We start from the raw sequence: 27802 nt of genomic DNA, 5'->3' as shown, positions 1-27802 counted from the left end.
GGTGATTTGCAATCAAAATAAGTTAAAATAATCTTTATGGCTTGATTCATGTATTTATCTTTTGAACTTTATTTAACTTTTATATTGTGACTGTGAAATCATAATTTCCCTGCAGGCATTCAAAAAACATCATGGCAGCACAAAATGTCTCCTGCATCAGTCACACGTTTTTAACAAGCATGTCACAGTGGTTGATACACCGGGCTGGAGAACATCACCCGATGATGCATCAGTTTTGGTGGAACAGGAGATTGCACGTGGTGTGTCCATGATCTCACCAGGTCCACACGGCTTTCTGTTGGTTGTTCCGGCAAACAGGCCATTCACAGAGGAAGACAGAAAAGCCACATCTAAGTACATGAGCATCATCGGTGAGAGTGTGTGGAGACACACCATAGTTGTATTCACCCGGGGAGACTGGCTTGGAGACAGATCAGTTGAGGAGTACATTGAGAGTGAAGGCGACAACCTCCAGGGGCTGGTTGAGAAATGTGGGAACAGGTATCAAGTTCTGAACACCTTTCATGGTCGCTCAAGCTCTCAGGTCAGTGAGCTGTTGGAGAAGGTAGATGAGATGATGGTTAGAAACAGAGGAAAACCGTTCTGTCGTGAGGGAGAGCAGGCATCAGTCTCTAAGTGGTTTCCTAGGAGAAAGACTCTCACAGAGGATGAATGTATCAAGCGAGAGGATGATCTTATAGAGAGAATGCTGAAAGCTGTGGTTGCAGAACCAGATACAAAGCCAATAGAGATGAGAGATGGAAGCCTTGACATCCACCGTGTCCCAAACAGTAAGTTGAACCTATTCTTGTGTAACTGCCTTGGTTCTTCGTTCTCTTTATTATTGTAATAGACACACTGCTTTACTTCAGATGTGGAAAGTCTGTTTGATTGTAAAATGCGCAATTCCCTGCCTGAAAGACCTGTGTGTCCCAGTTAGTGGGAAATAGATGAGAATGATGATACTGACACAGAGGGACACTTTTGTTAAGTTGTTGGGTGAGATTTTAACTATAAGAACGACTTTGACAGTGCCAGAGATCAAATGTAAAAACTGGGCACGGTTGATGTCCAGTGTAAATGTAGAATTGGCCATGTACATACCACACATAGCATTATGAACCAATAACTCTTGTCCTCATATCTTTCTCTTAACATGAGCAAGTCTGCATTTATCACTGCCATGACACTAGTTAACTATACGTTTGGCTTTGTATTGTATATTACTACATTGCACATCAAAGTACAAGTTTTTATACTGCTGTATAGTTTAGTTTATACTGCTGTATACACCTGGTGTTGTAAAATGTATTGCATGAACACACTCTTGTTGACTTGAATTATTTGACCATGTTTTAGTGAGCGGAGAAACCCCTTCAGAATTCGGCATGTCAGTCAGCCTTGGACCGGCAAAGGTGGCCCAGTGGAGATTGAGGTATTTAAATTATGCCGCATCATCTGGTTATGATACCATGAGTACAGATCAGAGTGTCAGAGGAGCTGATGCCATGAGTGAACTGGAGTATAACGTGGATGAGCAAACAGAATGTCAGAAGCTTCTACAGGATGTTCCCAACAAAACCTTCACCAGAAGTCGTATTGGTCTAAGAAGTCCTCCAGATATGAATCAACAGAGGAGATATTCCTTATAAGCATCTCTCAGCAGAGGTCTGATATTTATCTGATTTTGTCCACATTCATTAAGAACTGAGGGTGCTGAACTTGTGCAAAATACTGTGTGTAGATAATCACTAGTGTATGCAGGTTGATCTTTAGAGGACTGCATATTTCTAACAGCTGCACCTCAAGTCACCAGTCCGTCAAGCTCCTTAAATTCTCGGACGACACCGCCCACATTGGGCTCATCTCTGGTGGGGATGAGTCCGCCTACAGGTGGGAAGTTGATCATCTGGTGACCTGGTGTGGACAGAACAACCTGGAGGTCAATGCTCGGAAAACAGTGGAGATTGTTGTAGATTTCAGAAAGAACCCAGCCCCACCCACCCCCATCACCCTGAAAGACTCCCCAGACGACACTGTGGAGTCCTTCCGCTTCCTGGGCACCATCATCTCCCAGGACCTCAAGTAGGAGCTTAACATCACCAAAAAAGAGCAGCGTTCAGTGAGCAACTATAGGCAAATGAGCTTGAGCGACTTCCGGTTACGATTTTTCAAAATAAAAGTCCCTTATTAGCCCCGTGTTTTCTTAAACTATCAGAGATATTAATTTCATGGTAACATCAAAATGGGTTAAAAACGATTCACTGATGTTACAAAAGTATGGTTTTCTTGTTTTAATATAATGAACAATGACTAAACAGACAATATTGTATTAAGAAAAAGTAAAACACACCCCAATATGCTGATAAAAGGACTATGCCTTCATTAAAGTTGGTTGAACTTGTTCAGAACTGTAAAGAAAGGGTAAAATATGTTTAGCAGTCATTATTCTGGTCATTCACTGTGAAAAAACACTTGACACGCAGATCACACAGGTGAAAAGGGATTATCTCCAATGCCAGGGTATTGCCATGTGACACGTATCACACTTTGCTGATGAAACTAAAGATTGTGTCTCAATAAAAGTGGGGTGGAATATGTTCAGGACACTCCAAACATTAAATAAAATGTGTGAAGTAGTTGAGATTTACGTCCCTGAATGCTCCACAATACTTTAAACATAGGCCTACACACAGGCGAAAATGCATTATCTTCAATGGCAGGGCCATGTGACATGTATCACTCTTTGCTGAAAAAACTAAAGATTGTGTCTCAATGAAAGGGGGGTGGAATATGTTCAGGACACTCCAAACATTAAATAAAATGTGTGAAGTAGTTGAGATTTACGTCCCTGAAGGCTCCACAATACTTTAAACATAGGCCTACACACAGGCGAAAATGCATTAACTTCAATGGCAGGGCCATGTGACATGTATCACTCTTTGCTGAAAAAACTAAAGATTGTGTCTCAATGAAAGGGGGGTGGAATATGTTCAGGACACTCCAAACATTAAATAAAATGTGTGAAGTAGTTCAGATTTACGTCCCTGAAGGCTCCACAATACTTTAAACATAGGTGATCAGACAGGCGAAAATGCATTAACTTCAATGGCAGGGCCATGTGACATGTATCGCTCTTTGCTGAAAAAACTAAAGATTGTGTCTCAATGAAAGGGGGGTGGAATATGTTCAGGACACTCCAAACATTAAATAAAATGTGTGAAGTAGTTGAGATTTACGTCCCTGAAGGCTCCACAATACTTTAAACATAGGCCTACACACAGGCGAAAATGCATTAACTTCAATGGCAGGGCCATGTGATACGTATGACACTTTGCTGATTAAACTAAAGATTGTGTCTCAATGAAAGGGGGGTGGAATATGTTCAGGACACTCCAAACATTAAATAAAATGTGTGAAGTAGTTGAGATTTACGTCCCTGAATGCTCCACAATACTTTAAACATAGGTGATCAGACAGGCGAAAATGCATTATGTTCAATGGCAGGGCCATGTGACACGTACGTTTAAAGTATTGTGGAGCACTCAGGGACGTAAATCTCAACTACTTCACACATTTTATTTAATGTTTGGAGTGTCCTGAACATATTCCACCCCCCTTTCATTGAGACACAATCTTTAGTTTTTTCAGCAAAGTGTCATACGTATCACATGGCCCTGCCTTTGAAGGTAATGCATTTTCGCCTGTCTGATCACCTATGTTTAAAGTATTGTGGAGCATTCAGGGACGTAAATCTCAACTACTTCACACATTTTATTTAATGTTTGGAGTGTCCTGAACATATTCCACCCCCCTTTCATTGAGACACAATCTTTAGTTTTTTCAGCAAAGAATGATACATGTCACATGGCCCTACCATTGAAGACAATGCATTATCGCCGGTCTGATCACCTATGTTTAAAGTATTGTGGAGCATTCAGGGACGTAAATCTCAACTACTTCACACATTTTATTTAATGTTTGGAGTGTCCTGAACATATTCCACCCCCCTTTCATTGAGACACAATCTTTAGTTTTATCAGCAAAGAGTGATACATGTCACATGGCCCTACCATTGAAGATAATGCATTTTCGCCTGTCTGATCACCTATGTTTAAAGTGTTGTGGAGCATTCAGGGACGTAAATCTCAACTACTTCACACATTTTATTTAATGTTTGGAATGTCCTAAACATATTCCACCCCCCTTTCATTGAGACACAATCTTTAGTTTCATCAGCAAAGTTTGATACGTGTCACATGGCAATACCCTGGCATTGGAGATAATCCCTTTTCACCTGTGTGATCTGTGTGTCAAGTGTTTTTTCACAGTGAATGGCCAGATTAATTACTGCTAAACATTTTTTACCCTTTCTTTACAGTGTTCTGAACATGTTCAACCAACTTTATTGAAGACATAATCCTTTTATCAGCAGATTGTTGTGTGTTTTACTGTTTCTTACTACAATATTTGCAATGATGCCTGTTTAGTCAGTGTTCCCTATATTTAAACAAGAAAATCATACTTTTGTAACATCAGTGAATCGTTTTTAACCCATTTTGATGTTACTATGAAAGTAATATTAATTGTCAATTTTCAGCTACATCTTAGTCATTATCAAAGTATCCTGTACGCTTAAAATGAACTCACTATATCTTACCTTGTTTTAAAGCAAGTTAATATAATGCACAGTTAACAAAATACCATTATAAAGTCTGATCTAGCGAGTAGACAGATTAGGACTTTATAATGACAAATAGGCTACTATAACTTTCAAACACGCTTTTAACTATTTTCCCGATCATTAGGACAAATGGAACAATACAACTCGTTGCATATAAAAGGTTTTTATATTACCCAGTCGATTAACAGGGTTGTTTGTTGTAAAAACCTTTCATTTGATACAACAAACTCATTTTACTTCCTCGTTTCGTTTTACTTCCTGGGGTTATTGTGGGTTATCGTTGCTAGCAGAACGGAACTCCAAAAAAGCACACCAGAGGATGTACTTCCTGCAGCAGCTGAATAAGTTCAACCTGCCAAAGACAGTGATGGTGCACGTCTACACCTCCATCATTGAGTCCATCCTTACCTCCTCCATCACCATCTGGTACGCTGCTGCCACTGCCAAGGACAAATTATTCTGCATTATTCTTGGACTATTATCTTTGCACATACTCTTATGTTGCACAGTCCTGCACAGCTCTTTAATTTTCACTTTAACATATTCTGTAAATATTTATATATTGTTTTTCTTATGTTTCTGTAGTACTTAGCATGTTTTTTGTTTGCACCAATATGCCAAAGAAAATTCCTGGTAGGTGTTTGTCAGGGTTTTTGGACTGCTATACCCCTTTTTGACCATGTGGGGCCCTCAGTGTTCCCGTTTGCCTGTCACATGTGTGTTGTCTTTATTGTTTCATTGTGTTCACCTGAGCCTTGCTTGCGGTCACGTTGTGCGAGTTTGAGCTTGTGATCTTTGTCCTGAGAAACCAGTTACCTGACTGTATTTGGTTGTCTGGATGTATTTTGAGTTCTTTGTCGTGACTTCTTGGATACTTCTGCCTGACTCAAGTGAAGACTTTTTTTAAACTAATCTGAACCAAACCTCTCTGTCTCTGCATCTGAATAGAACACCTCTCTGTAGCATAGTGGTAGGCACCCTGCCTGCATTAGGGAGACCTGAGTTCAAATCCCCGGTGACCCTTACAGTATTAATGTACTTTGCAATCAAAATTATTCTGATTCTGAACTTAGGTTTCTGTACAAAAGTGTTCAGAATGTATGTCAATTGAGGTTGAATAGGAAGTGATGGCTTGGTTTCAGGTGATTCTTCTGAGGGTCAGATGCTCTTGTATTTTAAAACTCTCTCCACACTCATCATTCAATGGATAAGAAATTAACAATTGCCTTTTGAAGCTCAGCCTCACCAGGGTCATGTAAGGGAAGTTTCCAGAACACAGCGCACCTCTTATTTATATCCCAACAAACTTATTACTGTTACAACTCTGTGTATGGTTTGTTTCTTTCTCCCTCTGTTGTTATACACAGCTGTTGACCCGATTGATTGATAATTTCCAATGGCATACCTATCCAAGATTGTAGAGCATTTAAAAGCCCCTGTTGCCGTAGAGCGGAGATATGGACGAAAATGGCTTTTGTGTGTGTAAGGGAACAGCTATGTGCTTCTTGTGCATCATATTTGTGCTTATCAACCTACATTATACAGTTGGGATGAATTTTTTTTAAAACATAATGTAACCCACCTAAATAAGTGGATCAAATAGTTGCGTGAAAATCTTTCACGCGACCGTCTCCAAGGAGATCTTTTGTTTTTCTTGTATTAATACTCTTCTTGATTCCTTTGATGCACCCCGTTTGATTTATGCTCCTCAATGAAACCCTCTTTTTACTTTGAAATCGATTTTCCCTTTAATTAATATTTCTTCTTTTAAGTTACTTTACTTATTAACTTAGTAAAGTAATCGTTTTCCTTGACTAGCGTAAATCGTTTTGATCTTTCATTCGGATCTCCGATTGGTTTTTTGAACACTTAGAATGTTGGATGGCGAGCTAACCTAGATTGACCAGATTGAATTGAGGATCCGGACTGGAACCAGCTAAGAAACACATACACTGATTTCACTCATTACACAGACTATTTGTTTTGTTTGGACTGTTTCATTGTATTTTATTTGATAATTAATAGAGCTCTCTTTTATTTTGTATTATTGTTATTATCATTATTGTTATTATTATATCATTATATTTATTAAAACTATTGTATTTACCATAAATTGTACTGTATATGCTTTTATTATTGTCAGTTTTCTCCCCCCTCCAATGCCGAGCCTAGAACTAGCCTAAACACACTAATAACTACGAGAACCCGAAGCACCTCTATCCTAGCGATAGAGGTCATAGGCATAGATTGTTCCGCTCCCAGTTAAGTACAGGGGCGCTACAATAACGTGTGAAGAATTGGATGTCAATTGACATTATTCTTCAATCTGAGTAGGATATTGTACAAAGACACAGTTTACTCCATTCTGAATCTTTCTGTATTGTGAAACCATGAATCTCTTCCCAGGTCACGTCATACACAGCTTTACACATCACAGGTTTGAATTGTTTCTTAAGTGAAGGTGAACAGTACTCCCAATATATTTCACTACTACCATTACTTTATGACTAGCATGTAAAATGCTAATTATTGTGGGGATGTGGAAAAGTGAACAGGACAGAGGCCAGAAACCAACAGTCTCCTAAGGGACTGATCTTCTGTGCATAAATTCATGAAGTCATAAAACACAAAGTAATTATATTATAAAGGACTCCATTTGCACTTTTATTGTAATTGCTCATGTCACAAAATCAGCCAGCTATTTTAATATTTATTTGTGAGAGACTCTTGCTTCATCTATACAGAGTGCATCTCAGGACACCGCTTGGCCTGACTGTCATGATCTATTCCCACAGCGCAGGCCTGACTGTGTTTCTGTCATGATCTATTCCCACAGTGCAGGCCTGACTGTGTTTCTGTCATGATCTATTCCCAAAGCGCAGGCCTGGATTAGAGGGCCAGAGTGGCCGCGTGTGAATGTGTGAATGTGTGTTTGTGTGACGAGTAGCGTGGTGTGAGTAAGCTCTGGACTGAGAGCAGGCAGAGCAGCAGCAGAGTTGTGAACTCCATTTGACTCCATACTACCATATTGTAGGCTGACAGTGACATACACGTAACTGTTCAGACAGCACCGTACATTGCAGAGTCCTTACTCAGAGTGCACTCAAGGAGCACACAATTAGATAAAGACTAAGATAAACACTGACATAGTGTATGCTCCCTTTGGCATCCCTACACTGGTCAACTAATATTTTACACTCTATGCATGAATAATCATCTTCTAGAAGGCAATACATAAGGTGTAGGTTATTCTATGCTAATTACACACATCTCATTAACCATTTCTTTTTTAAAGTTGTGAAAATGATCAATCAAATCACATCAAATCAATCAAAGTTAAATAAAACCACAAAGACAACAATTACATTTGCCTGATTGAAAGCAAGAACCTTCTTCAACACTCATCGCTCAATACTTCAATAACCACAGGAGTGACAACAAACCTCTTCTCGCATAATTACTGAAGGCTGGGTTAATTACATTTGAATTAGAACTGTATCCTCACATACAGAATGTCTCCATTATCAATCTCTCAGCAATCTCTCACCTCCCCTTAACAGTTAAAAAAGAAAACGTTGAAATAAAATGTCATATATATTTATGACACACACACACACACACACACACACACGTAAACTTGTATACATTTTTCTGTATTATTACTCAACTTAACCAACAAAGAGGTCAGCAGGATTCATGAGTTGTACTTGTACCCCATCAATTATGGTTCTGCCTTATTCAGATAGATAGATACATATAATTCAGTTTGCCCTCTCTTCTCAAGGAAGTAGCGAGTAGTTTCTTTAAAAAACAGGATACATTATAAATAAAATAAATGTTGAGCCAAGATTTGAGCACTGCTAGTATGTGGCAGACCAAGGAAAGACAAATCACCTGCTGTATCGAACAGGATTTTTTTAAAGCATTTAAAGTAAACGGGATCAACTATGCACGGGATTAGATCTCATCATCATTTGACCCATATATCTAATACATTGGTTAATAAAAGTATCAACTTCAGAAAAGTTCTATGTGGTTCTAAAGTTTTGAACACCAATACATAAGCCTATTTACATCCATGCATTGCTTTGGCAAGCTTTGCTTTGCATATTATGTAACATATTACCTTTTAGTATTACACTCCCGGCTCCCATTTGTAATTCGACACTTGTCTACCTTTACTTTCACTTCAGTGCCCAGGAATTAATCTTTCCTCTCACGGACCGAGTGCCTGTCAGAGTAAGTCTTTCAAGTAAAATGTCTTGTAGCCTATAGTTTTGTTAGAGTTCCTGCATATCAATATTGTAAATCATTCAGATAGGCTTACATAACAATCTATCTGTTTAGGAGATTATGTTTCTTACACAAAGTGTTTGCGTTCCAACAGCAAATTTGAGGGTAGGAGTGAGCAAATTACACAGTAGACCACTAAACCGGTTTCACCTCAGTTTATAAATCATAACGACGGATAAGTTGGGTTATTCTTTTAGTTTATCATTCATAGGCAATCCATTAAAAATCATTGGCATGATTAAGAATGGTTCGGCCTATAAATCGGGGTTAGGCTCATTTATGATACACATCAGCATTAATTAAAGCATTGTTTTTTGTTATTTAAAGTAACACTATGCAACAATTTGACACTTTTTGAGGTATGGTTTGATAGGCAACTAGTTTTTGTCCCATCCTCAAATTCATTTTGATAGCATACGGTCATGTGAAGGACAGATATCTGTGTCTTTCCCACTAGCAATCCAGGATATGCCCTATGTAGTTCTGTGTTCCGGGCTGGAACACCCTGCAAAAAATGGAAGAAAAGGTTTCACAGCATGAAATTGCCAGCTATACTGCCAAAAGACACCAGTTAGTGTATTGGCAAGCTTCTATCAGTTTCAACTGGGATGTTGGTGGTGTTTGCAAGGTTTTTGTATGTCTTTTGTTTAGATAGCTTGTATGTTTTGGAACAGAACTCCTTATTGCTGCTTTAACTTGTTAAAGCAGCTAGTGGTTGAACTTTTGTATAAGATACAGCGGGTATCTACTTCAGTCAGAAAAGTTGTATGTGGTTCTAAAGGTTCGAACACCAATACATAAGCCTATTTACCTGCATTGCTTAGGCTAGATTACATATTTTGTGTCATATTACCTTTTAGTATAACACTTCCAATTGAAATTCGACACTTGTATCAATTACTTACACACAGTGCCCAGGAATTCTTCCTTCCTCTCATGGACTTAGTGCCTGTCAGAGTAAGTCTTTCAAGTAAAATGTCTTGTGTAGCCTATAGTTTTGGTGGAGTTACTGCCTATCAATATTGTAAATCATTGAGATAGGCCTTCATACAGTAACTACATACTTGGTGGAAAAATCCCTCCATACAATGAGCTTCATTTTCATATCTAAACATAACAATCGCTTACAGGTAAAACAGGTAAAACAAGTTGTGTTGACTGACGCAAATGTATGGAACTTTTTAACTGCTCCGTGCGCCGCATACTGGTAAAACTCGCTTGATTCTGTTTTTACTTTAGACGCTCCATTTTGTGTTCATTTGGAAGACTGCATTTCAGCGAGTAACGAAGGTAAGTTGACAAAAGATCTCTAAAACATCAGCATGCACCATAAGGAGCGGTTTAAAACAATCCCCTCTGTTTAGGCGATTATGTTTATTACACAAAGTGTTTGTATTCCAACGGGATTTTGAGTGTGAGTGAGCAAATTCCCGTTTTCTCCTCAGTTTATAAGTCATAACGACGGATAAATTGGGTTATTCTTTTAGTTTATAATTCGTTGACAAACCATTAAAAATCGCTGGCATGGTGAAAAATGGTTTAGCCTATAAATTAGTGTTAGGCTAATTTACTATACATATCAGCCTTAATTAAAGCATTTTTTTTTTGTTATTTATGTGGCGGGGTGGTACACTCAGCATTAAATGGTCTCAGAGAACAACTAATATGGGCAAAAAACAGTGGCAGTCGCTGGACACTACCTGTGGTAGAAATAACCGTATTAGTTACACAATAGCAACAGCATCATTATATAAATGTTCTTAACTTATTTAACAAAACATACCGAGGGCTGTTGAATTGTAACCTCGCTGCTCAACGCTTGTCCACCGTCACGTCAAGCTGAGGAGGCTGTCGCTATGTGGTAAAAAACATTAGGCTACATCACACCAGGTCGAACACCATGCAAACATGCTAGCTACTGTGGATGTAGTGAGAGAGTTGCCAGCCTACCTGAAGTACACGGAGCTAATGCCTAAAGCAATCGGTAAACCTCGTAGCAAACAATTGCCTCCATTACAACACGGCAACTTAAACTATCGCGGGCCTCATAAAGGAAACGGCACGTCAGCCATGGGCTGCCTAAAAGCTCCTGGGTCCTAAAGCTAAAAGAAGTAGCCTGTCAGCCATGGGCGGCCTAAAAACTCCTGGGTCCTAAAGCTACCCTGTTACATTCATCCCCACTTTCAAAGTTCACCGTCCTGGCTACAGGGCTAGTGTCTACCATAGCCTAAAGCCAAGGTCTAAATCCTGCTTGGATGGCTTGATTGGACACTGGCTGGGCTGCAACCCCCAACTGGTCCTCGGACAGTTCCTGCGTCCCAGCTGCTGAGCGAGGGAGGTTGAAAGGGTTTGCATGTTGGCCTGCTGTACTTCTAGGCGTACGCCGTAAAGTTAGTCCAGCGGTTCCAACTGACTCTTAGGCCGTTGCTAATCCCTGGTCAGCCAGAGGTTGTCCTCTCATCACTCTCAATCTAGGAGTATTCTTAACTCTGATCGGTGGATGTTCTTCTCTTACCCTTGGGGGCCATTGACAAGGCGGATCTGATATACTGCTCCATTGTCATCCATATTTCTTAGTACTTCGTAGACAGTGGAATCCCAAAATTCTTGAATTTTATGACATCCTTGGACATAGCTCCTCTTGTAGACAAGTGTACCTGGCGCCCACGGCGCTCTGCTGCTGTCTCCAGTCGCTCCCTGGCGTGCTTGTAGACTGTGTTCAGGCGGTGCTGGTGTTCCCCAATCCAGTCTCCCACAGAACTGCAGTTGGTGTCTTCCTCTGTTGTCCCCAGGAGGAAATCGATAGGCAGCTGAGCCTTCTGGCTGAACATTAGCTCATAGGGGGAGTGGCCTGTGGATTGGTGCTCTGTAGTGTTGTACGCGAACAGCACTTGGGGTAGGTACAAGGGCCATTTCTTCTTTCTCTCTGGGGGAAGAGTTCTCAGCAAATCATGCAGCGTGCGATTGAACCGCTCGCATTGCCCGTTTCCTTCTGGCCTGTATGGAGTGGTGCAGCTCTTTTCAATGCCATACAATTGGCAGAGACGTTTTAAAAGATCCTGCCCTGATCTGAATGGATCCGCTTGGGGACCCCGTAGGTGTAGAACCACCTCTCCGTCAGTATTCGGGCTACAGTACTGGCTCTCTGATCAGTCATGGGGTATGCTTGGGTGAATTTTGAAAACACATCTGTCACTACCAGCACATTCTCTCGTCCATCGCTAGCTTTCTCCAGTAATGTAAAGTCTATAGCAATGATTTCCAGGGGCCTCGAGGCAAAGAGGTTGCCCATAAATGTTTTTGCTCGGGGTTGGACAGCTTTGGAGACTACGCATCGACTGCACTCTTGGCAATACTTTTCAATGTCATGCCACATGCGGGGCCAATAACATCTTTCACGCACCAAACTCGTTGTTCGTTCTGCCCCCTGGTGGCCATGGTTGTCATGGAGGCTATTCAACACTTCTTCCCTCAAACAGAGAGGCAATACAAGCTGTAACACTTCCCCGGGTTGGATTATTCTGCGGTACAGGACGTCCTCTTTTTCCCTTATCTTTCCCCACTAGATGCCGGAACTCTACACCTTCCCTACTCCGTTCTTCTTTGGAGGGCATCCTCGTGCTTCTCCAGTAGTGCAGGAAAGGCCCAATGACAGGGTCTGAAGCCTGTAGCGCTTAAATCTGCCTTTTGGCGGGTAGGGAGAGCCTCAATCATACCGCTAGACGCAGTCACAATAGGACCAGTCCTAGACTCTAGGTGTCTTTGCCTGACCTCTTGTGGTATCGAAATACCGGCAACTACTGTGTCGATGGAATCTTGGGCATTTTGTCTTGAGAGTGCATCTGCATTTGGATTAGAGGGTCCAGGCTTATGGAGGACCAAACCTGCCATATTTATAAATGAATGAATGAATAAATAAATGTCCACATCCATGCATTTAGACAGAAATAAATGAATACATGTATTAATTAACGCACAATTGTCAATCAATAGTTACTTATAATTTATGTATGTATTTATTTCTGTATTCATTTATTTATTTATTCATTTATTTATTTATTCATTCATTCATTCGTGCATTTATTTATTTATTCATTCATTCATTGTTCCCAATATGATAATGAGAGGAGGCCAGTAGGCGTGGAAACTGACGTTCAGACATTTTGCAATCAACCCAGAGCCTTAGATTCAATCTAGCTAACTAGTCCAAGCATTTCCGCATTTTTCCGTAAGATCTGCATATAATATTTCAAGCTAGCTAATAACCTATAAAGATTATTTATTATTGTTATGTATTCAGTCTCGGGGGAGAGACTGTGGAGCAAGATAGCTGCTAGTAACGTTATTGTTCAAGGGATGTGTGTGCGTGTTGCTGGAAGTATTTCACAGTCACTGTAGCGATAACTTGCTTGTAAAATGATGTTCCTGATGTAATGCTATGGCCTTGTATCAGATCGCCAGGTTATTGCTCTCAGGTTGTGCCTTATGCATACCTTGGGATACTCAGGAGTAGGTTGCCCATTCACAAAATGCTACAAAGATTTAAATAAAAAAAGTTCATAATGGCCTTTTGGGACGTTTTGTTCAACATTGATACAGCATGTCAAGCTCCTGGCAACTAGTTGGCGTTTGCTATCGCTAGCTAGGATAGCTCAGCGCGCAATTTTACAGACTGTAACATTAGCATTTTGACGGTAACATTAACATTTTGATTTTAACATTAACACATTTGTTGGAGAGACTAGTTATGTACTTCTGATGGTAATAATACTAGTTGCCATGAACTATAACTGTTTGGGGATGTTCTCTCAACTATAGATAGTTAGTCATCATACCTAGCGATAGCGCAGTTCGCCAGATAGATAGCTAGCTAACTGCAAGCAGCTTCATTTATTTTGGAGCAGACATATGTGTATTTTGCGATATATTGAGTTGGGAGTGGGGTCTCCCACACTGTTTAATCCACAGCTGGCACCTTTCCTCCTGTGTTTTGGGTTTTGGAAATGCGAAAAAACGACGTGTCCCTCTAATCTCGCAGGGTACCTTGTGTCAGATCTACAAGTCCCGTAGGCACACTGTTTCACCCATAGACATATAGTATAGTATGGTATATATCTGTCTATGGTTTCACCATGCTGCTCAGACCTCAAAGTTGTCGGACCTTCTTCTCTCAGTAGCGGTTGCTAAGGTATGATTGGATATACATTTTCATTTTCAACAAGATCGGCCAGCCTGGCCAAGTCTCTGGCAATTGCCCTTTTTCCAGGACAGCAAGGTAAGGCTAACATAATCGAATACAACGCGTTGAAAACGATTAGCCAATGGTGTGTCAAATACCGCCTACCTATTTTTGATTGACACATCTCATTAACATATTGAGATGAAGAAATACAGGAATGAACGAATGAATGAATAAATAAATAAATGAATGAATACAGAAATAAATTAATGAATAAATAAATGAATGAATGAATGAATAAATAAATTAATGAATACAGATATAAATGAATGAATACAGAAATAAATGAATGAATGAATGAATAAATAAATGAATACAGAAATAAATACATACATAAATGTAAATTATAAGTAACTATTGATTGACAATTGTGCATTAATTAATACATGTATTCATTTATTTCTGTCTAAATGCATGAATGTGGACATTTATTTATTTATTCATTCATTCATTTGTAAATATGGCAGGTTTGGTCCTCCATACAGGGCGGTACTTGATTTCAAAGTTAAACAGAGCAAGATCTGATGCCCAACGCTGCGTAAGTAACTGAGTGGATTGTTGTCTGTATAGACGGTACATTTCCCTCCAAGCAGGTATTCTCTGAATTTGTGTGTGACAGCCCACTTAAGGGCGAGGAACTCCAACTTTCGGGAGCTGTAATTTGTCATATTTCTCTCCGTAGGCCTTAAGCCTCGGCTGGCGTATGCGATGGGTCTTCGCTGACCTTCTTGCTCCTGCGACAAGACTGCCCCCAAGCCAGCATTGCTGGCATCAATTTCCAATACAAAGGGCTTTGAAAAATCTGCATACCCGAGAACAGGAGCACTGACCAAGAGCTCTCGCAACGTTGCAATACTCTGTTTACATTTTTCACTCCAATGCCCTTCCAGTGTCAGCGTACTGCGCAAACCGTTCCACATAGCGCCGGTAATACGAGGCAAAGCCTAAGAAGAAACGCAGTTCAGAAGTAGTAGTAGGACGCTTCCATTCAGCTACCACTTTGATCTTATCTGGGTCTGTTGCTACTCCCATGGCAGAGATTACATGGCCTAAATACTTCACTTCCTGCTGAAAGAAGTGACACTTCTTCAATTTTAGTTTTAGGCTTTGCTCTTGGAGGCGCGCCAGGACAACGTCTAACCTTTGCAGATGTTCTTGGAAGGAAGAGTAAAAAATAATGATATCATCCAGATACAGCAAGAGGGTTTGCATACTCTGATGTCCAAATATGCGCTCCATCAACCTCTGAAAGGTACTTGGAGCATTACAAAGTCCGAAGGGCATACGGTTGAACTCAAACAACCCGAAGGGTGTGCAAAAAGCAGTCTTTGGCTTGTCTTTCTCCGCCATGGCAACTTGGTTATAACCACTGGCCAGTAGGCCGTAAGGTGAACACTGTTTTTGTTTCAACCCGCTCCACAGTCGCGCATCTACACAATCTTTAGCTCATAAAAAAGAACGAGTTGTGCTAACCTACCAAAAAAAAGTTTGTCGCTGAATTTCCAGTCGATTCTTGATGCGTCTATGTTTTATGCAGAATTACTTTCTCCAGAGGGTAATAGGATCTTGGTCGCGAGTGGTGGCACGGTTCGACACGTGATCGCTCTACACCAATGAGGTAGCTGCTTTTTGTCAACAGAATGGCAAGATGGCGGCTCCCGTGGTTAGATTCAACGTTACCGATCAAGAGGAAAACACCTGAACATCCTCAAAAGTGGGCTAAATGGATTCTAAATAGTGCTGTATACATAGCCGCGTCCAAGAAGAACAATGAGGCAAATATACGATAATGTTATGCTTGTGTTAAGTCATTTAGATTAAGTTTGACATACCTGGGAATACACCTTACTGACGATCTAACATGGACTGTGCACCCAGCACACACTGAAGAAATCAAGGCAAAGACTGTACTTCCTACGTCAGCTGAGGAAGTTCAGAGCATCAGCACCCATCAGCTGTGTGTCCTGACAGCATCATCACTTGGTAAAGGAACTGTACAGCCTGTGACAGCAGTACCGCATCATCAGAGCACCTCTCCCTACAGACCTACAAGAGAAGACTACGTACCAGGGCCCAAAGTATTGTAAAAGACTCCTAACATCCTGACCATGGACTTTTCTAAACACTGAGGTCAGGCAAACGTCTCTGCTGCTACAAGACCAGAACAGAGAGACTGAGAAGGAGCTTCTTTCCTCAAGCATTCCATATCCTGAACACACACAATGACTATATAAACAGCAATTACACTTTTTTTCACACTTGCACATGGACTGTACACACACTGCACTTTATACTCCCTCTTGCTATCTATGAAAAATATTTCTTGATCTTTCTTTCTTCACACTCGCACAGAAAAAGCTTAACACCAAACGAAATTTCACTACATGCTTTACGTAAGTATTTCTATGTATGTGACAAATAAACCTCCTTCCTTGTATCAATAAAAGGCAGTAATTGTACTTATACCAATGACCATTTGTTCGTTCGTTCATTCATTCATTCATTCACAAATGAAAACAACACTGATGAACCATAAAAACAATTTTTATGAAAAATATGAAATATGATATATAAAACTGTACAAAACTAAATAAGAAATAACAGATTAAGGACATTCAGTCCTCACTGTCGGTGTCAGGACAGTTATCTTCCAGTTCCTCAGTTTCTTTTGTGTTGGCACAATTACAGCAACGACATAAGTCTGTGCAACACAATCCTGCAGAAAAACAGGAACATCTGCCTGTCTCACAGGCACCTTTGCAGCCGCAGTCAGGGGCAGGGTTTCTGGTCATCCAGGTGATGTGCAAGGTCCCATCTTCTATTTGCCAACCATATCCAGCAGGTGATGGAGCACTTATATTTAGTTTGAGACAGGACCTCATTATTGCAGCCTAGTAGTTTGCCCTTTTGCAATGCTGATGGAGGGCATCAGCAGTAGGGGGAATGCATAATTCTGGCAAGGCTGATGATGCTATACAGAAAGCCTTGTACCTAGCTTCATTTACATTATCGGCAGCTGGCTGATCATATAAGTGGCATACATACTGGCAAAGAAGTGCAAATGTTGACTGCTCCAAGTTAAAGTTAGTACCTAAACTTTTAAAAGCCTTTAGGTACTCATCTTTCTCACATGCAACAGAAAATGTCTTTCTTTTTCCTTTGCCATAAAAGGCTAGCCTGACGATGTCATACTCATAATTCTAGTCAGAATATGAGTCTGATACCGCTCCAATGGGCTGTGATTATGGGGCGTGTTTCAACCGAACCAGGGAAAAAAATGCCTCTTCGCTCAATTGGATACATCCAGAACCAATCAGAGCAACGTAGTATGACCATAAAATAGACCATGGGGCCAGCTGATACATTAAACTTTTACCGGATCCCGTAGGAAGGACGGCAAAAACATCTTTTCGATCGACAAATGCCTTGATCGCGTTTCTCTGTTCCTCTTTCAAAATGAATGTGCTGTCAATGTCTTCTAAAACAGACTCGAATCACCACATTTTAGCTCTCCAACGGCAGCCATGTTTGTTGAAAACGAATTCACCCCAAAAGCTCTTTGGTGACGTGGTTGATTACGTTACGGTTGATCATCTGTCCATCATCGTATAAAGCCCGCCTTGACAATTTGATTGGTAAGGCAATGTCTGTACCGCAGATAATTTCTCCTCAATGGAGTAATGCCAGACCGAACTTCCCAACCAAAAAATGTGTGGGCGGGGCTAAGTTCGGTCTGGTATCCAGGCTTATAAAAGGCACTTGTGGAGTCACACCCAGAGAATGTGTGAATTCCGATTAAGGCTGAACACACACTGGTTCCGAGAGCTGATGACACCTTGGTAATGTCAATGATACGTGTCCTGTTGCCAGTCCCTGTGAAAACATAAAAACTGCATGGCAAATCTGTCTGCACACTTACAGCAATGACTGCCACATCAGTGTCAGAGCTCTTGATAATGACAGCTTTATGCTCCCGTGCAGCATGTTGTGCATGTAAAAACACCCTTGTGTCACATTCTTCATGATCACACTGCAGGTCTTCAACAACACAAACAGACTGTACACCCTCCTTAACAGTCACACAGTGACATTGATTTGTATGTGCAAGCAGAGGTTTTTGCCCACTATTGTAAGGTCTGCATTTTTCCATACAACATACAGGAATTCGGCAAGTGCTTCCTTATTTGTTCCTTCTGAGAGAAACTTTTTCCATTGGGTTGGGGTCCTCTGATCCGGGCCAAATATTTGCATGCGTTGTGACCCTGCATCAGCTCTATACATGACTGTTCTAGGTTTTGGATACTGATGGGGGAAATCACGAGTCAGCCTCTTCTTCAACATATCCTGTCTGCAACACAACAAAACAGTGACAATTAAGAGTCACAGGAGTATCATGAAAAGCAGAGAGTGGTGGAGGTGGTACAAGACATTACAGGCTAGAACCTATCTGCCATACAGCACTTTTAACACCAAAGATGCCCAAGAAAGGAACACAACATCACAAACCTCACTGCACACCAATGGTGGAATGTAACGAAGTATTTTTACTTCGTTACTTTACTTAAGTAAATTTTTACGTATCTGTACTTTACTTAAGTAAAAATAATAGTGCATACTTTTTACTTTTACTCCATTACATTTTTTAGCTATTATCTATACTTTTACTCCGCTACATTTCTACAATATGTGCTGTTACTCGTTACATTTTATGAACATAGTTTCGCCAAAATGTTGCCCACACAAAACTATGGATTGCGTTGCTGTTTTGTAAGTTTAAACCAATCAGGTGGCTCTATCAACTCCAATGATATCAGAGTGCGCGTTTGGCAGCAGCACTAGCGGTAGCTTTGCCTGTTATAGTTGAACATTCAGCCTGACTACTGCCTATTCAACATGGATCCAGAGTCGGCCTGAACTGAGCCCTCTGATATGAGCCACCCTTGGCCCTATTTAAAAGATATGTTCGAGTTCAAAGGCCCCAAGAATGACTCCTAGAGGTTTCAATGCGTTTCCTGTCTCCCTCAAAAAAAGGAGTTGCTAGCCTTCAATAATTTGCCCTCAAATTTAAAGTACTTTATCGAGGTAAGCAGAGTGATTGCTATGCTAAGTTAATGTCCCTGACTTTTGAATATTGATTTATGTATTTAATTCGTTTACTGTCATGATATTATAATGTTATCTAGCGAAATGCATGTTGACATACAGCAATAGCATCAAAAAAACATGATTGGACCTTCATTATATATTTAACGTAGTGGTAAGCTAAAGCTGGTAGGTTAGCTATGTCAAGCTGGCGTGCCTTGTTCTGTCCAGTTTTACAATCACATTTGTTTTTCATGTTCCATGTTTCCCTTTTTTACACGTTTACAATTAAATAAAAGATTTAAAGATATCACATGGTGTCTTTATTGGTTTGGCTTAATGGTATTAACTTTGCAAATAATCCCTGGTAGATAACTTGTCATCCGCAGAATTGTAAGATATAGTGTGAACAGTATTACAGATGGTAGGCACAATAAGTACACCAACCTTTCCAATTAACAAATGTTGTTGCTTATAATTATTACTAGTAGTGACATCTGTAGAGGCATTTATTACCAGTAGCTATTTCTTTATCAAAATGGCACAGCCTAGACATTGAGAGACAACCCATTGCGTGAGTACTTTTACTTTTAATACTTAAAGTAAATTTAAAAGTAAGTACTTTTTACTTTTACTTAAGTAGGATTGTTGATGTAGTACTTTTACTTTTACTTTTATTTTTATCTTCCTGGGTACTTGTACTTTTACTTAAGTACTAAACTTCAGTACTTCCTCCACCACTGCCGCACACACACACACACACACACACACACACACACACACACACACACACACACACCTTCTCCTTCTCCTTGTTGCCAACTGGTACATGTCTGTGCAAACAGCAAGACTTAAAAACAGTTTCTCAGGCCTGTCACACACATGTTGTGTAAAGCTGGACTTGCACATGACAAATAATAAGACTTGAGAGAAAAATGCATTGCAGTTACCTGTAGTTTGAAGCATCAAGATCTTCATTTGCTTTCACCAGTTCAATGAAGGCCTTCCTCAGCTGGCCCATTCTCTGCACCTCTTGGTTGACAAGCAGCCTTTGGCGAATGATCCTCTCACGGAATAACTTATAGCTGACATCAAACGTGGGCTCATTCCTAGAAAACATATAAATGAGAAGGAAAGAAATGAATAAGTGTTGTGATTGTGTGCACATACAACAGAATGCAGATTGAATGTTTACTTATATAATGTTAAGTTAGTATCTCCTTGAAATGCAATATAATAAATAACTTACTGTTCTTTCTCTGGTTTTGCAGGCCTCGTCAAAAACCTGGTTGTACTGATTATAACAGCCTTTGTGGTACTGCACCTCCAGAGCCACACAGTCTTTGTCTTTTATATGCAAAAGAATACTTTGGTCATCCTTCAACTCGGCAGCTTTCTGCAATTGGCCTCAACAAAACAAAAAGGATAACTCAATGAGTTTGTTGACATATCTCACACATAATTGTACCTTTCAGTCACTCAACCACAGTGTGTGTGTGTGTGTGTGTGTTTACCTGCTGTTAATGTTTCAGCCTTTGTCGTTTGCCTGCTCGGTTAATGAACTTCTCCTTTTTTTGGCAAATTATGCACAGGGCAGGAAGAACGGGGCCAGAGCCCTCCACCCTCCAACCCGAGCCACGTTTGTAGGCTTGTCCTGTATGTATTCCATCGTGTAGTGGTGAAATAATGTACCTCCTCGTGCTTGACTGAAGTAATATGCATAAAACAATGTTTGTTTTTTGATTTATTAAGACATTCCGGTGTATTTTCTTCGTCTTCCGTACTGCTCGATGAAGGCATGGTGGACGCCATCTTGCAACTCTGTTGACAAAAAGCAGCTATCTTATTGGTGTAGCATGATCACGTGTCGAAACGTGCCGGCACTCGCGACCAAGATCCTATTACGCTCTGAAGAAACTAGTTCGGCATAAAACATAGACGCACCAAAAATCGACTGGAAAGTCAGCGACAAACTTTTTTTTGGTAGCTAAGCACGACTCTTTTCTTTTTTATGAACTAAATATTGTGTAGATGCACGCCTGTGGAGTGGGATTCATTTTCTAAATGACTTTTCATGGTTCACCTTGCGGCCTACAGGTCTAGAGTACTGAACCAGCGAGCACAAGTCAAGGCGTCCAAGGATCAATGTCCAAGCGTGTTATAAGCTTGCTAACATCGCTAACGAGATGTCTTGCTAGCGGCTAAACTTCGCCAAACCTCTTGAAATCGGCTTACTTTGTTTATGACAAACTAGCAAGTCAACAACTTTCATAACACAGTCAAACATCACAAACAAGACAAAGCAGATATCCTCTTTTACCCGGACATGTCCTCTTTTCGAGACCTAAATGCGTCCGGGTAAAAGAGGACGTCTGGTCACCCTAGAAGGCTACTCGTGTTAGGCTGTATATGGGTGAGCTTGGGGGTGTTCATGGTTATAATCACATTTGCTAACCTGTCGTTCTTTGAACTCTCTGAAAAGTTCGGGGTGTCTGTATGATAGGTGCTTAGCCATATTCGACGTGTTTCCTCCCTTTGCCTGATTGGATTTGAAGCAGGTTTTACAGACGGGTCTATGTATGTTGGTGGGTTTTCCTTCGGTGTCTGCTTCGTACCCGAAGTAAGTATACGGTCAGCAACAGCTCCTGTACATGAGGCCATGTCTCCCCTGAGATCACTTGCTGTGAGTGAGGGCTGCCTGTTGCATGTGTGAGAGATGGGCAGCCCCGCCCTTGTAGTCAATGCGTGCGGGCAGCCTGTCAGGGAGCGGAACAGTGAGTGCGCTCTGATTGCGTGCTTTTTTAACGAAGTATCGGTACTAAAAATATGCAAAATCGTATCGTTTGTAACGTAATGGTACCGCGGTACCTTTCTAGTACCGGTACACCGTGCAACATTAGCGTCTAATTGATAGACACCTACGAGCCTCCTCAATCCAGTCCTCAACAGATATCAAGTCACAAGAATTTTTTGCAGAAAATGTAGGGCATTAACGCTCTCTAGGAACAAAAACATAATGCTAAGATACCGGTTGTGAAGAAACAGCGGCTGGCGTCCCACTGGTAGATGGGGCGGAACCTTCCTCCTGAGAACCACCGTTATCTCTCAAGCGGCTGTTTTCAGCTTGAAGCTGTCGTACCTGTTCGGCAAGAGCTCGCAATTGTTCCTGAACATTGTCCTCAGACATGACTACCAGTCTTTCAGAGCCCAGTAGAGTAGGCCTGATATCCACTTGATGTCAGTCACCGAAGTCCGCACACCAAAATCCACACAAAGGCTGTCCAGGGGGCGATGAGACCCTAGATGACAATGTTGTGGCTGATCATTCCGTTCCTTTTCTATCAGAAAACTGGAGACTGATTGTAGAAATCTGAAGTGTTTATTGTAATCAATAAGTCACAATAAGGAGATGGTCCATGGATTTGCTACGATCTCAAAGTACAGATGTCTTGGTCACTGTTTTAAAGCCTCCACTTTGTGGGGCGGTGCCCTGTGTAAACTCCCCTAGTCATCTTTATTTGGACGTGTATCTGCGCGCTTTGAGTGCCTATTTTCTGAGGCCACCTTTAACCTGTAATCCGTCTATGTGGGAGTCAAAAGACTGCTGTCTTCGTCTCCACCTGGTGTTGGATATTTTGAGGCTCTTTTTAGAGATGTCCTTATCTGGCGCAAGCGTCCTGGTCTATTTCTGTGTGGTGCCTGCTTTTCAGACTGTAAGACTCCTGTACTAAGAGAAACCAATCCATGTTCGTCTTATCATAAAAATATCCAACATAATACCCCCTATGTGTCTAATTGACACACAAAACATTTCATGCTAACATAGAAAGTACATACTATCAATACACTAAATAATAATAAAAGCACATCTTATTGTCTATGCAATATAAACCAATAGTTAACCTTATTTTAAACATCATGTGCATATGAGCCATTGATGTACACATGATCATACTAATTATTCTAAATTATATTCCAATACAACACATTATTGTTTCTCCAGATCAACAAACATTCAACAAGTTTAAACGACCATTGGGTCAGTCCCAAATGGGTAAGGCACACAACATAGTATTACATTATAGAAGATACAACATGTGAAAGCATATAAAAAGAAAAAACATAGATTCTGTGTCCATTTATACGAACACCTCAATCAACATTCATATAAAGGCATATGGCCGTCCGTGTACCTCATTCCACAGACAAAATTGAAATATAGCACCATTACTTATGCAAACCTTCAAGTTTTCCTGAGACATCTTAAAATCATTAAAACAATAACATACAATCATCCCCAGGTAATATTTCCCGGGAAGGTCTTCATACATATAACAACAACTATGCTAATAGTACCCAAACCCACCTATGTATATAAGCATGCATAATCTCATTCTTCATAGAACTACTCCGAGCTTATCATCAGTGTATAAGTTGTCCAGTGTATGTATTCAGTGTATATTATTGTATGTTATGCATCTTCCGGTGTGGCAAAGTCTTCAGCTCCTTTGAGCCTGCCAGAGTAAGTCAGAGGTTGCGTCTATGGCGAACCACACGGCTGCCCTGCTGGCGAGGCAGGCTAGCACTTGACTCTGGCGTGTTATTTGTTCTTCTTTTTTATCCAGGACTTATGTGGTCTGGTCACCCAGTTCCCACACGTCACCGTTGGAGTCAGGTTCGCCTCCTGACTCATCTTACTCTCAGTTGCTCATCACCTGTATCATCTCAAGGGCTTCATCATTACCATAAGACATTGTTAAACCAACCCTCCTTTCATTCTTATAAACCAATACTGTCATTTGAGTAAATTTAGAAGCTATTGCTCGAACTGCGAGAGACTTGAAACAAGGAATAATACAACATACTATCAAACATCCCTGTCAAGACACGTGAGGTCAATTTCTCACGCTCTGCTCCTTGGTTCACACATGAGCTGCGGAAAATAAAAACAGCTGGGCGTGTCCTGGAACGACGCTACAGACACTCTGGGCTGACTGTCCATAAACTGGCCTTCCGTGAGCATCAAAGGGCCTACTCCAACTCCCTTAAAGATGCTCGCTCACAGTTCTATTCCAGCTTAATTAATAAAAACCCTGGCAACTCTAAACAGCTTTTTACCACCATAAACCATCTCCTGAAGCCACAACCATCCTCTTCAACTGAGGCTACAGAGGAGCAATGCAACAGCTTTATTGACTTTTTCAGATCCAAGGTCAACAACATTCACTCTCTGATGTCCAGCTCTCCATCTGCCACCAACACCTTATCTGCAAGTGTGCTGTCTCCTCTACATCTCGCTGAGGTTCGGGAGAGCCATGTTGCGGAAATCCTCAGAAAAATGAAATCCTGTACCTGTATCCTGGACCCCATTCCCACTGCTCTGCTCAAGTCACACATCCCCACTCTCAGTCCTTTCATCACCAAAGTTGTTAACCTTTCCCTTCAGTCTGGCTATGTCCCACCTGCTCTCAAGGTTGCTGTCATCCGTCCCCTTCTCAAGAAACCCACCCTGGACCCGGAGGTTCTAGGCAACTACAGGCCTATCTCAAATGTTGCCTTCCTGTCCAAGGTGTTAGAGAAGGTAGTTGCTTCTCAACTTCAGGACCACCTCAAACACAACAACTTGTTTGAAAAATTTCAATCAGGATTTCGTTCAGCCCACAGCACTGAAACAGCTTTGCTCAGGGTGACGAATGACCTGCTGATGACAGCCGATGCAGGATCACCCTCACTCCTCATCCTCCTGGACCTGACTGCTGCATTTGACACAGTGGACCACACTATCCTCCTAGAGCGCCTCCACACCACCATTGGACTATCAGACTCTGCACTCAAGTTGTTTCAGTCCTACCTTTCTGGCAGAACTGAATATGTCTCACTGGGAAGATGCAAGTCCAGACAGCTCCCTGTCTCCTGTGGTGTTCCGCAAGGGTCGGTCCTCGGCCTCATCCTCTTCATTATTTACATGCTCCCCCTTGGTCGTGTCATCAGCAGACATGGGATGTCTTTCCACTGTTATGCTGATGACACACAGCTTTATATCAAAACTGCCCCAATCCCCACTGCAGCCATGTCATGTCTCACCGCCTGTCTTGGGGAGATAAAGGCATGGATGAGCAACAACTTTCTCCAGCTAAACAATAGCAAAACCGAAGCCCTTCTTGTTGGCACTCCACACCAGGTTCAGTCATCCTCCTTAACTCATCTCACCTTCGACAGCCAGGTCATCCCCCTCTCCTCCACAGTCAGTAATCTCGGAGTTAGGTTTGACCGTCACCTGACCTTTAATGACCATATAAAACACCTGTGAAAAACCTCCTTTTATCATCTAAGAAACATCTCCAAACTTCGCCCCACCTTAACCCTATCAGATGCAGAGAAGCTTGTCCACGCCTTTATCTCCTCAAGACTGGACTATTGTAATTCGCTTTTCTATGGGATCACTGGCAAGAACATCCAGAAGCTGCAATACATCCAAAACAGCGCTGCCAGGATCCTGATGACATATTACAATATTACACTCACTAGACTGGCTCCCTGTCTCTTTCCGGATTGACTACAAAGTCCTTATACTCACCCATACATGCATAAATGGGCATGCACCTCCCTACCTGCAAGAATTAATTACTCCCCAAACCTCCACCTGCACCCTCAGGTCTTCAAACAGCTCGCTCCTCCGCGTCCCCAAAACAAAGCTCCGCACCATGGGCGACCGGGCCTTTTGCTCGGCAGCGCCACGCTTATGGAACAGCCTCCCTGACCACCTAAGGGCAACGCAGACGTTGGACTCCTTTAAAGCTGGACTAAAAACATTTTTATTCAGGAAGGCATTTCTGGCCTTGTGTTAAATCGTATGTTAAAATGTTAAAACGTTTTCTATTATGCTTATGTTAATTCATTTTTATTTTATTGTATTATTATAGTTAGTTTTTAATATGTTGGCACTCTGAGATTCTTTTGAATAAAGAGTGCATTACAAATAAAATTAATTATTATTATTATTAAACATACCACTAATATGATGAGTGCAATGATACCAAGCCAATTTCCTTCAAAAACACCCACATCTTCTCCACCATGCATTCTATCTGTCATGTCAAAACATTCATAGTTAAAATGCTCTTCCACTGTGTAGTCTCGGATTTCTCCCAGGTCAGTTTCTGGCCAAGTATGTATCTGTAATTTGCATGAATCCCGTAATGTATAGCTTACACCCTTTTCTATATTAAAGGTCATATTCCTATGTGAGTGACTTCCCATATACAACATGCATTCAAAAGGACTGTATGGATAAATAGAGAGGTGGTCTTTATAGTCCCAATCATGTTGAGGAGAATCCTCCGATCTCTAGGGTACCGGAATGACCACCTTTTCTTCCAATGCCATTGAGCACACATAACAGTTCTTCCCTGGTTCAACAGTTGTAGCAGTATATCTTGCCCACTTATACCAGAGGTTGTTCCCTCTGGCTATGATTTTTTCGGCTTCGCTACCACCCTTCCATTTCTTTAGAGAACCTTTCATACTCACGGATCCACCCCCCTCTGCTGCTCTCCGTTTTCTGAGAGCTTTATCCTCATCCAGACTTTCTGGTTGGTCCTTCACCTTAGCCTGGACCTTAGTAGGGGCAGTGGTCTGGACCTCACCAGAACCATCATTCTGGACTTCCACAGGTGCGGGGGTCTGGATTGCTACTGGAACAGTTGATTGGACCTTACTCCTGGTCACCATGATGGTGAACGGGACTTGTGTTAAATCTTATGTTAAAATGTTAAAAAGTTTCCTATTATGCTTATGTTTTTAATTTTTTTTTGTATTATTATAGTTAGTTTCTAATATGTTGGCACTCTGAGATTCTTCTGAATGAAGAGTGCGTTACAAATAAAATGAATTATTATTATTATTATTATCTCGCCTAGGTCGAGCTGCTGCAAAAGAATGTTCCCCATTTTAACCCTGAGCCTAAATTGTGGTAGTCCCACCACCTTGTGTTCCTGAAATTCTACAAAAAGTTAATACAATATTACACACTAAACCCTTGACTTCTCACCACCATTGGCTGGAAGCTCTTTTTGTTTAAAACCTTCATCTATATCCAGTCTCCTGACTGGACCAGTCCATATGCATCCACCTGTGTATTTATAATCTCAAGAAATTAGAAACAACAGATACACATCATTTCCACACGCCCTCTTGACATACTCTAAAAGTGTGTAATATGATTACCAAAGTTAGCAGTACTTTACTCCATGCTTCCCATACATTCCTTATTATTATACTAAAATCATTGCTGCAATGCTAAAAACAAAACAAAAATTCATATATTGAAAATATACTTACCCTCTCTCAGTATTGGTCCTGTCCTTAGACATTCCTCAGTCCATCATATGAACCCATCCATTCTCCAATACCTTTTCATATCTATGTAGTACATGACTACCTATACAGTTACACCTTCCATTGTAAAATATTCCCCAAAAGTTGTATCCCCACTCCTTTTCTCT

General features: G+C 41.0%; 1 long non-coding RNA gene across 1 annotated transcript; it reads right to left on the bottom strand.

The window, feature by feature from the left end:
- Positions 1-59: 59 nt before the first annotated feature.
- Positions 60-11199, bottom strand: LOC116221932. The gene is made up of 3 exons (XR_004164358.2): positions 10928-11199; positions 10761-10831; positions 60-553 (listed from the first exon to the last, which is right to left on the bottom strand). It is a non-coding gene; the product is annotated as an uncharacterized LOC116221932 (long non-coding RNA).
- Positions 11200-27802: the final 16603 nt, after the last annotated feature.

The sequence above is a fragment of the Clupea harengus genome, chromosome 9 (genome assembly GCF_900700415.2).
Source record: "Clupea harengus chromosome 9, Ch_v2.0.2, whole genome shotgun sequence".
Lineage (NCBI taxonomy): Eukaryota > Metazoa > Chordata > Actinopteri > Clupeiformes > Clupeidae > Clupea > Clupea harengus.
Note: the sequence above shows the minus strand (reverse complement) of the source record. Positions and strands in the feature narration are given on the sequence as shown.